Source organism: Poeciliopsis prolifica, unplaced genomic scaffold, assembly GCF_027474105.1.
Source record: "Poeciliopsis prolifica strain line A6 unplaced genomic scaffold, Auburn_PproV2 SCAFFOLD005, whole genome shotgun sequence".
In the NCBI taxonomy this organism is placed as follows: domain Eukaryota; kingdom Metazoa; phylum Chordata; class Actinopteri; order Cyprinodontiformes; family Poeciliidae; genus Poeciliopsis; species Poeciliopsis prolifica.
This window is the reverse complement of record NW_026562380.1, coordinates 16,650,643-16,662,301: the sequence shown is the minus strand read 5'-3', so window position 1 is coordinate 16,662,301 and position 11,659 is coordinate 16,650,643. Positions and strand designations below refer to the sequence as shown.

General features: G+C 39.9%; 1 long non-coding RNA gene across 2 annotated transcripts in view; it reads right to left on the bottom strand.

Annotated features, from left to right (window-relative positions):
* Positions 1–279: 279 nt before the first annotated feature.
* Positions 280–11,659, bottom strand: part of LOC129359580 (uncharacterized) — a 105,765-nt gene continuing 94,385 nt past the window's right edge. Inside the window, exons 5-6 of one of the 2 annotated variants that reach the window (XR_008605925.1) lie at positions 2,183–2,291; positions 280–592 (exon numbers count right to left, since the gene is read on the bottom strand). This is a non-coding gene — a long non-coding RNA (uncharacterized LOC129359580). The remainder of the gene's footprint in view (positions 593–2,182; positions 2,292–11,659) is intronic. The other variant, XR_008605927.1, reaches the window with a different exon arrangement.

Below are 11,659 nucleotides of genomic sequence, written 5' to 3'. Positions count from 1 at the left end.
GAATTCAAAGGATCAAAAGTGTTTGATTAAAGTGTTTTAGGACTGTGTTCTTTCTGTTGGACATCAAAATATGGTCACTACATCTAATTGTGAAATGAAAGTAGAAATGCGACAAAATGAAAACCGCATCAAAATGTGACCTCCTCTGAACTTTTGGGTTTACATTTCCCTAAATTGAACTTTCATAAAATGTAGTGATTTTTTTGTTTTGTTTTTTTAAATTACACTTTAAGTAGGTATTGTCTTTACTGACTACAATAAAGCATCGCAGACGACAGGTTAAGGTGAGCCGGAGTCGGCGGTCTCCGTTTTTACTCCTTCAATGACAAACAAGCAAATAAAAAATGACAGTAATCATAAAATCGACATGCTTGGCCTATTAAAAGTCACAGCAAATTTAAAAGTGACATATTTTGCTGGAGAAAACAATGAATCTCCTGTGCGCTGAGGTCTTCAGTGGTGCGTGCCGCAACTGGTCCGATTAATCTCCAGAGACAGACGGACGATTCTTGCCATCGTTTGTCCTCTCTCTCTCTCTGTAGGCGCTGTTTGAAGGCGCTCGGAGCAGCTGTTGATTGTTGCTCAGTGGCGTCTGAGAGGGAGAGAAACAGGAAGGACCTGGAAGTTATTTTACTGATGTAGACAAATAATAATAATAATAATAATAATAATAATTTTTTGTGCAATTATTTACTGTTGAAAGGATCAATACAAAAGCAACAGATTCCTGTATTCAGCCTGTTACATCTGCCCTGCTTCAGAAATGATGCAGTCGGTTTCCAGAAGCGACCAGCTCACATCCTGGTATCTTTGAATGATTCTCAGGAATTGTTCCAATATGAGTCATGAAGAAAAATCATATTAGATTTTCAGGAATCTAATGTGACTCTCTAGAAGTTTTCTGAATCATCCGTAAACCAGCTGCACTCTTGTTTTTAACTTCAGTGTAACTGACATTTGTTTGTATCTCGGCATATCTTATCATATGTAACACTAGGAATCTCTACTTCTTTTTTTTTTGTCTCCAAAAGATACGTGTCGCAATAAACATGAACACATTTGTCATCAGCAAGTTTGCACACAAACACACACGCGCAGTTGTGCATGCCTGAACAAACACACACACACACACACACACACACACGCACACACACCCACACACACACACACACACACACACACACACACACACACACACACAACACACACACACACACACGCACACACACAATTGACTCTGCAAAAATTTCAGGTGCTTTCCATAGGGATGAGTCCACTTTTATGGGCGGTCACACCACTCTGAACATCCTCTTAGTTTCTCCAGGAGCCAATCAGCAGGCAGGGATTTACTGAATCACAGCCTGGGGGGGTTTAGTCTGACATCTGAGTTTAAAAGTGGTGCAGCTGGTTGTTGGAGGTGTTACTTCAGAAACTTTGCAGAAGACAAATCTAAAAAATAAATAAACTTTTATTAAAAACGATGTAAAAAAATGATTATTGAAATATAATTTGTAAATGTAAGAAATGCTCTATATGACTACCGGATCACCTCTCGCAAAAATAGCTGCTTTGTGTTGATTTTTGACCAAAGGTCAGTATCACATGCACAGTATGTAGTGCACTATGTCTGGCTGAAGTTCTTTTCATCTGATATTCTCCACCGAAAGCAACTCAGCCTGTTGGTGACTCATAAGCTGTCATGAATCATTAACCAGACGAAAAATTTTCACCATTTCTAATCTATAACTTTTTCCGTCCAACGCTGTCTAACAAAACATTTTGACACACAGTAAGTTAGAGTACGTTGGGTGTAGTTCATTGTGTTCCACCTCAGATCGGCTGTCATTTCAGCAGCCACAGTGCATTGCGATAATCGATAACCTGAGCTCAGCGCAGCTTAGAAAGAACCGGCAATATGAACCAGCATTTGAGTTGCTGAGTTGGAGTTGCTCTTAAATGAATTTCACTCCAAGAGTTTACTCACAGCATGGAGTGAACTATCTGTGTCTTTGCTCCTTTTGCGTTGGTTTCATATTTTGTAGAGTCTGGTGAATTCCAGCTTCAAATGAAAGCACCAGGAAGCAGAGCCAACAACAGGAGAGGCTGCGTACTCCAAACATGAATAAACGTGCTTGTTATTGTACCGATTCCCCAGAATTTACCCAGATCTGCCCATCCTCACCAGCGCTTCTTCTCCCATCGTCCTCTTCACTGCCAGAGGTGGGATCTGCAGCGACTGAATGGGGAAAGGACCTCATCGGGGGGACCAGCATGCCACAACTGGTCCAGTGCTGTTTAGAGTGTCTATATTTCTTGCCAATAATATAATTATTTCTATGTATTTTTATGTAAGTTTGGGTTTAATTTGAACAAACTTTTTTTCAAACAGGGCAGGTAGAAAATTGTCATTTTTACACACACAATAAGTTTTTTTATTACCTAAAACTTTCGAGTTGCTGTTTCAGTGTATGAGTCACAATCACATAGAGGTAAAACTGCGTCATCACTGGGTGAAACACTTTCTTATCCTGAAATTGTTTCAGTAGTTATGAAAAATAAATATCTGTTTCCAGGTTCTGCAGGTGATATTTGTGTTTTGATTTATTGAAAATAAATCCACACTTCATCCTGCATTGTGGATACTCGGAATTTGACAAACAGCCGTGCATGAGATTTAAAAACAGAGCACTTCCTTGTCAGAAAATCAGGGATTTTCCACTAGAATGGCAGTGAGCATATTTACACAAAGCAGTGCGTTGTTTACAAGATTCAAAAGAAGCAACTTCACTTCCTTGTTGTTATTATTAGTATTCAATATAGCAAAGTCTGAAGCCAAATAACATTAGCAAACAATTATTGGCAGCAACTTCAAAATGATCAAAACTTTCTCCAGATAACTCATATTGTGATATAAAAAACAGATTATCCCATTGAAGTTTGAGCTGCTTCCTAACGAAGAAACTAATGTTTCTGTTTTCCTGCATCGAGCTGGACAGTAACATTGAGATTAGTGTGACGATCTCCTCCTGTCCAGTAGATGTTCCCAATCTACGATTTGTTTATTCTTCTGTTCTTTTCAGGAAGCTGATGATTAGCTGCTCATTGAAACCACCAGGAGGCTGTTATATACTGACTGGATCATTTGGAACACGGTGTAGTTTGGTTCTCATATAATTTCTTCAGAGCTAAATGGAATAGATCTTTAATGGTGCGTTCACACCAAACACGTTTTGAGCGTCAGGCGCATCTGGTTTACATTCAAAGTCTATGTTGAGGTGCGTCGTTTCAGAGTGTAGAGCGCGGTGCCATTTGAACCGTTTTGAGTGTTTTGTGTGTTTGATGCGTCCACAGCGTCCAATGGAAAACAACGGGAAGAGCTGACCCATCTGAAGCGCACTCAACGCGCCTCCACATAGGCTTTGAATGTAAAGCAGACAAGCGAAGCGCTAGGAGTAGAGCAAAATGTCAAGCGTCTGAATTCAGAGTGCACACGTGTCAAACGTGAAGCGTTGGATGCATTTTTGACACGCACAATGCATTTGGTGTGAAGGCACCTTAAGTCCTAACCAACACTTCATGATTCACCGTCATCTGCTTTAGATTCACATAGGGAGTTCTCCAAATCTTCTTTACTGAATGAACTTCTCATTTGTTCAATGTCCAAAGAAGCAAACATCAATCTGCTTGAATAAATGTCTATATATCACAGTTAATTCTTCCTTATTTTGTTTCCAATGGGGTTGTGAAAGACAAGAATGAGAAAGCATAGCGAGGAACAAAAGTGAAACTTGTCACTTATTATTGATCACTGATTAGTGTCGGTCCATAGCTTTCTGGGGTCCTTTAGCTCCCGCCACGAGAATCTAGCTGACTTTAATGTTTCCTGTGTTTTATTTTGGTCATTATTGGTGCATTTAGTGTTGATGTGTGTGTGGTAGGCGTGTCTATCGGACAATTATGTATGGGTTCAATTGGAGTAGTGACATTTAACGTTTTTTTATGGAGGTGCTGAGGGCATCCCTAAAACAGAGCTAGATACGCCACTGTCCTTCAACAGAATATTCTACCCGTTTAAAATAAAAAGCTATTGCAGATGTTTGCACTAATCCTTTTATGAGAACTCTATATTCAAGAAATGATTTGATGTAAATTGTACGTTTTGTGATTCATATCTTTGACGTGTTTTGGCACTGTCCCTTTGAATCTATGTGACTTTATTTACAACAATATAGAAGCACAGATTATGCTGTTATGGGAAGATGTCTTATTTGGCCTCACTAAAAGCATGCTGAACAATTCTGAGTTTCTCAAAAATCCTCTATTGTTTCTAGCTAAATATCATATTCAATGTTCCAGGTCAGGAAAGTCATGCATTTTTTGTAAAGATTATATTTTTTGTTGTTCTACTAAATTTATACATGGTATTGTGTGTCAGGGTCGTTACACTGCCGTTGTTTAATTATGCAAATATGAGTGTGCAGGTTTCTGTCTCTGATTGGTTCCCGGAAGGTTTCTACAGAGACGTCCTATTGGTGGCCTCCTGAAGGCGATGGGTATAAAAGCTGAAGACCCGCACTTCCTGTCATCCAGAAATCTCAACCGGCTACACTGTTTGTCTGTAAAATTATGTAAAGTCCTGGAGTTTGTAGGAGTGAGCTGCCGTTTATGTTTCATTAGTTTTCTCCTGTTTTTCTTAGTTAGGGAGGTAAGTTTTTGTCGTTTGGTTTCTTCATTTCAATTATATATTCAGATAGTTTCCTTTTGTTTGTTGTTTTCGGCATAAGTTCACTCTGAAGCCATATGCTCCCCTTGTTGTAACATCTCAATCTAAAAACACATCTTTTAAAATAAATAACATTATAAAATGTTCAACTCTGCGTGTGTTGGATGCTTGAGATCTGAAGAGGATGGATCCTTCGTGTTATGACCTGACTTCCTATCGATGAAGAAAAAAACACACGAAGCAAAAATGCACCAGACCCAGACCTGCACAACTTGACACGAAGTGTCAAAGTTCATCTTGCAGTCCAACAAAATATTTCAGACTGGGAGGAAGCTCACCTTCAAAATGGGACAAAACACAGAGTCAGACCTGCAGGAGAGCACAGGTCTCCCTGTGCCTATTTGCGCTTCAGTTTTTGCAGATTCCCCTATTTGCTCATTTTTCTCTGGAACATCACAGACATGTGGTCAAGCGTTCCTTTTTCCAGATATTAAACATATTTAAAACAAAATGCAGAAGGGTGAAATTCTGTCTGACACGCTATTAGCCGGTGTTTGCAAAGCAGCCGATACAGGAGCACCATTTAGTTTCTTTAGCTCCTGGTTGGCTGGACCCCCTAAAGCAGAAAGGAGGGAAATTGTTTCCAACCTGCACAATGATACATATTGAGGAATGTTTCATGGCTGAACTCTTAAAATAGGTTGTCGTAAGTGTTTTTAGAGGATGTCTGCAGTACTTCACTGAAAGCTGTGGGGTCTTTTGAAATTCAGGTCAGATTATGTGAAGCAAATTCGTGATTTATCTCTGTTCGACTTTCTGTTCTGCTATATTTTGGACACCGCAAAAGATGAGTCACATGAAACTGAGCAACTCAAAACAGAAACTGGACCTATTTGAGGCCTATTGAGGTATGAAAGTTAATAGAGCATACTTAGAGACAATGTTTGGAATTAGTAATTTCTGAAAACAATTACAAACTGTTTTCCTAATCGTTTTCAGTTAGGAAAATTGAAAACATTTTTCCCAACTCCTAATTAGATGCGTCCCTGTCGCACCGACACATGCAAAGTTTATTTACGAGTCCTTGATGCACAGTCCAAATCTACAATAGTTATTTGGAGTTTTTTTCTATGTTTTTAGAGCTTTTGAAGACAACAGCATCAAGAAAGTGGAAAAATCAGTTAGAAATGAGAAGTGAATCGGCAACAGCTGATCGTGCCTATCGAGAGTACTGCTCATGTAAATAGACTGCCAGAGATCAGGTCACTGTGCAAGTAATAAAGTAGTATAAAGACAGGGAGATCACATGCAGATTTAAATAAATCCCCAGTTAGTTTGAATAATCCCAGAATAAAGGGACACAATGCTGTTATTTACAAAAAATGACCAAAGAAAGTCCTTTTTGTCCTGGCTTGTGCCTTAAAATTCAGACTGGACATGCATGAAGTACATATGTTGAAACAAGTAAACACAGACATGTAATAAAATTAGGTGGAACAGACTTACTGTGCAGAATTCTTGTCTGAAAAAAAGTAATATTTCTGATAAAGATTATTTCAAAAGCTGTATATTCCTGAATGAGACCAACAAAGTTTGATATGTTGCCTTAGGAGCTGAACTAAGCATTTGACTCCAAGTTTCCTCATTGTGATTTTATAATCTACAGTTTCCACGCTCACCATTTTTCTCTTTAATTATGTTTGCATTTTTCAGGTAAACCGTAAAAGTGGCGGCGACGTGTCACACCAGAGCACAGCCACCTAGGCGGCGGCAAAACGTGCAGCTCATCACTTATGCTGTGGCGGTTACTCATGGAACGGATCAGATGAAAATATCTGAGCCACACCTATTTTTATGTTTTAAAATAAAAGTCTTTCCACGTTTTTATGCGGGAACTATACGCTCACTGGTTCAGTCACAATCCAGAGTGTTGGAAAATTACAGATGGTCTTTTGTTAAAAAGACATCTGACCATACGTTTGACAGTTAATGCTGGTCTTTGCAGGTAATGAGCAGTATTTTATTTCCAGTTTGACATGATGATAACTCTATTTCAGTGTGCATGTGTGATTTTAAAATATCTGCTTTTCATTTACGTTCTATTTGCACCCGGCTGCTTTGAGCAGCTCAGTGAGCTGATGTTACCTGGTGAAAAGAACAAACAAAACATGTGTATTAAGCACAAACAAAGTCATTTATTTTTATGTCTCCTTTCAACTTTTCATGAATCCCCATTTGGCCATTGGTTGAGCAAATTAACCAATAGGGAGCTGTTGCTCGGTGCCTCAGCTCTCTTCCTCACCAACTGTGACTCATTTTGTCATTATCACCGTTGCAGCTGATTGGCTAATGATTCATGACTCAGCCTACCTGCCTCTGCTGATTGGCTGAGCTATTCCTGTACAGATATATAACCAGAGAGCCTTGAAGGGTGTCTTTTCAGAGGGACACCGACACATGCAAAGTTTATTTATGAGGAGGACAAGCTTATTGCTAAAAGATGGCCTCAGCAATTTGTGTCTCACACTGGATGTTGTTATAAAAACAGCAATAAGGACATTAGGTACATTAAACATTCACTCAGTAATGCAGAGGTTACAGCATTTGTTTTTAAGATGATGAGAATGAAAGTTTCTCAGATCGTTCTAGTGATAGGAGTGATGTGATTTTTATCATATGGGTGAGAGGTCACCAGGCGTGGCTCATGATGTTCCTCCCAGAATTTTGTGACTTAAATCACATCAATACTTTAAGATTTTAAAGTTCTAGTTTCACTATAAAGATTGGCCACTCATAGCCTATGTAAAAATGTAGAACTGATACAAAATCACACTTGGAGGGATTTCGCATACACAGTTTATTTTGAAACACGTTATTATTTATTATTATTACAATTCATTTTTATACACGCAGCTCTGTCAAAGGGAGGTATGTTCACGTCAGACCTAAATATCACAGCTAGAATGCCTTTCATTAACTTCATAGTGTTAATCTAATGTAAATACTACAAAAAAGCTCTAGTTAATTCAACATTTTGAGGATGAATATCTCATCTTTAATAATTCAATGTAATCACATTTTTAACAAACAATAATATCCGGCACAGCATAATAATAATAATAACATTTTTTGTTAAAAAAAAAAGTTTATAAGTGCATCAATTAATAGACAAGTACATGAAGTGAAACATTTTTGTCATGCCAGACAAAATCTAACTTTTGGTTAACGGTTGCGATATATTATCAGGAAAGTCTGCACTGTTGAAATTTAATGGGGGCACTATTTACCCCTCATATAAACTGGAAGACTTTTAATGTCCAGCGTCATTAATAACAGGACATGATCTGACACAGAGAACCCCTTCAAGATTTCTGTCAATGGGGCGTCAGTAGAATTGTGTGTGGAAAGACAAAATGGACTCAGAGCGTTGATTCACTGCCTCATTCACTCAAATGACGGAGTGAACCAACTCCCTCATTTGTATCAGATTTGTAGCGATAAAGGTCATTCACATCTCATTTTGTAGTAATCCATGAACAAAAAGAGAGACAGAGGTGTTATCAGCAATCATTTCAAATTTGTTATATATTTTTGCAGTTATCAGTTATCTCTCCTCTGTTTATTTCCTTCTGCCGTCGTTCTGCAGAAGTGGCCCGGTACGTTTCTCTAGCGACCTGAAAAGTTGCTAAATCTTTTTTTTTCTTTTCAGCGCATGAAGGCAGTTTTTAGAACCGCACTTGGACCCGAGCGTCACATTTTTAAAAACAAGAATTGCATACTTCCCTGGTGATACAATACCAGGGCCGGTATGACTGTGCAGTTTCGTATTTCAACACGCAGACGTGGTTTTGACGAAGCAAGAAAGAAAGAAAGAAACTCCCTTTGAGTTTGAAACCAAAGTCGCCAAGTACATAGACTTTTGGGTTTTTGTACCTCTTTGTGTTTAAAATGTAATAAATTAAATAACTTCACCAGTTGTATCTTTTATACAACGGGGGATTTTTAAAATTTAACTAAACCATCTAAAATATTTATGGCCAAAACCTACATTCAAAGCTTTTCTACATTATCAGTTTCTGTTAGGGTCACCTTTTTTGGGGGTCGAAATTGGCTTGAGTCACTTTCCAATGAGTTGGTGCAACAAATGAGTTGATCACATTTTCTTATTTTCACCGATTTAGCTGCAAAACACATGCATCAGTTTCTGCCATGTAGGAAAAAACCTCATAACCAGCCGTTGAAGGTGAGAAGCCATTGTTTAATTCTACAACTTAGAAGGAAAATAATGACACAACATGAAGTGACTGAATAGACTGAGCAGATCATTTGCAATAATCAAAATCACCCCCAGATTATTGGACGTTATCTTTAAAAGCTATTTGTCACTTTTATGAGCAAGAACTAGATCATTATGTAATCGGTATGTAGATACACTGTTTTAGGAATAAGAACTTCACTGTCACATCGGAATTAGGTAATTGGGAAAACGTTCACCACTCCCTTTTTCAGTCTCAGTTATTTCTTTACCCTCCATGACAGACAGGCACCTGAAATAAGACGTCCCGCTGTATGTCCGGTGTACGGACACCCAGATGTCAGCCACGTTCGCCAATTGTGGGGGGGAAACCCGAAGCACTTTCAGACAAGAATGATTCATCTTGACTGTACAGGATGTCGCGGGTTGGCCCTTGGGCGACGATCCCTGAAAACCTCAACAGAAAAGAGACCGGAGATGTCCTAACAACCTCCTTCAAGTGAAGAAGAGCTGACGCTTTGCCCTGATTTTCACCCTGATGATGGAGGTTCGCACCATCTAAGGCTAAATCTGTTCACCATGTGGAGGAAGCTGATTTCATCCGTGCGGCTTTTCTGTGGATTTTTCTTCGACCGCCAGGAGGCTCTTTAGCAGGAAGTGAATCGCTGGAAGTTAAAAATTGGAAATCAAAGAAGAAAGCGCTGATTTTCATCTAGGTGGAGAAATGTTTTCAAATTCATACCCCCTCATCATGGAAACCACACAGAGAAGTTCATGTGACGCAGCTTTTAAGTTGAGGGCTGTCGATCTGGCAGTACAGGAGGGAAATAGTGCCGCTGGACGCAAACTCTGCGCGAACGAATCCATGGTTCGGCGTTGGAGATGCATGGCTGCAGATTTATTAAGAGAAAAATGAGAGTGGAGGAGATACAAGTGGCTTATATATGAACACATTTCAAGTTTTTTTTTTTTTTTAATGTTGCTGGTGCGCCTTTTAGTGAGGTACATAGTCCGGAAAATACGATATTAAGAACTACATCCTCATGTTTCTGTACAAATGTTGACATTTTCACATAATTTTGTTTCGTTCTAAAATGCTCTGCCTCAAACCTTCTCAGTGCTGCCCTCATTAGGTCAACCGGAGGATATGCAACTGGTGACAGCTGGGTGCAACTGAGTCACTCAGCCAGGAGCGATGATTGACAGAGTTGCTCGGCTTTGAAGCCGTGTGATTTATTTCATTTTGACATGGAGTGGAAAGCGTCTCCTCTGCTGCGGCTGTCGGTGACGGTGTCCTGCCCTACAAACGACCTTGCAACACTGTCTTCAAGTGGCCACGCCCCTCAGTGCCTCCTGGCTCCGCCCCACTCATGCAATTTCAAAAATAATCATAATAATAAATCGTTAGGAATCAGTCCAGTAAATGTCTTCACCTTTAACAGCTGTGTTGACACTTATGTGAGCGTTAAACTTAGCAAGGGCGTTTGTTTTATTTGATTAGCTTGAGCAGAGAGCGGCTCACTCTGGGAATATTACACAATGTTACTATATTTTGAAACACTGTACTTGTTGCTTCTTGTAAGCAGACTCATTTACTCATTCACTGATGGTTAACTAATTCTATGCTGTGATGCCCAAAAATCACCAGACTTGAACTTTAATGCCCTGAAAATGTCACTGGGCGAGCAGGACAGGAGCATTTCACCAAACAGTCTCTTTTGTCGATGAAATCTGACAGAAGCCTGCGTCCTTAACTCAGCACATTCTTTTCCAGCCTCGCCGCTTGTGCCCAAAACTACTGACATGGCGTCACTGAGAACGTATCTGCATTGCCCTGTGCTCCAAAACGGCCCCTTTGGAGCCATATTGGTTTGATTGTTGTTGATGTCAATTTGTAACCCCCGTGACCTCCAATTGTATTCAGAACTGGATGAAAAGAAAAACGTCTCCAAAAAAGCCTCGAGAAAGATTCGCCTTCTACTCGACGTCTAGAAGCGGAGCCGCTTCGTTCTGTTAAAAATCCTTTGCCGAAGCGTTTGGTTGAGAGCTTTGCAAGGAATAGTCACAGAGATGCACACAGTTCATGCGTGTGTCACTTTTTGACCCATATTTCTCCTTTTTTTTTTATTCCGCACACTTCCCGTTCAGACAAACGTTTTAAAAAAAACTACACCAGTTGCAGATCCGACCAGATAAGAAGTGATTTTATTGTTTTTCAGATCTCATGCTTGCAAATGACGAGCTAAAGGTAAAAGCACGGCGGCACGTCGGGATCAGCAGAGGCTCACACAAGCCATTCAAGTGAAAGACAAACGATCAACGTTAGAACAATTATTTTCGGCAGTGTGAGATTTGCTTGGTTGACCCAACATATAAACACAAGAGTCTCGGCTGGGATTGATTTATTGTGGGTGGTAAATGTGCGAGAGCAGCTGGTGTTCAACTACACGCCCTGGCTGTGTGTGTGTGTGTGTGTGTGTGTGTGTGTGTGTGGGGGGGGGGGGGGGGGGTGTGTGTGCGTGTGTGTGTGTGTGTGTGTGTCCTAGAGTGTTTATGAACACAAAGACAAAAATAACTGTGCCTATCTGTTTTAAGTGTACGCTTGTGTGGGTGCGCGTGTGTGTGAGCGCGGTAAGATTGGCTTGAGACATGTCTGGGCATATTCTCTCGCTCAGTGCTTC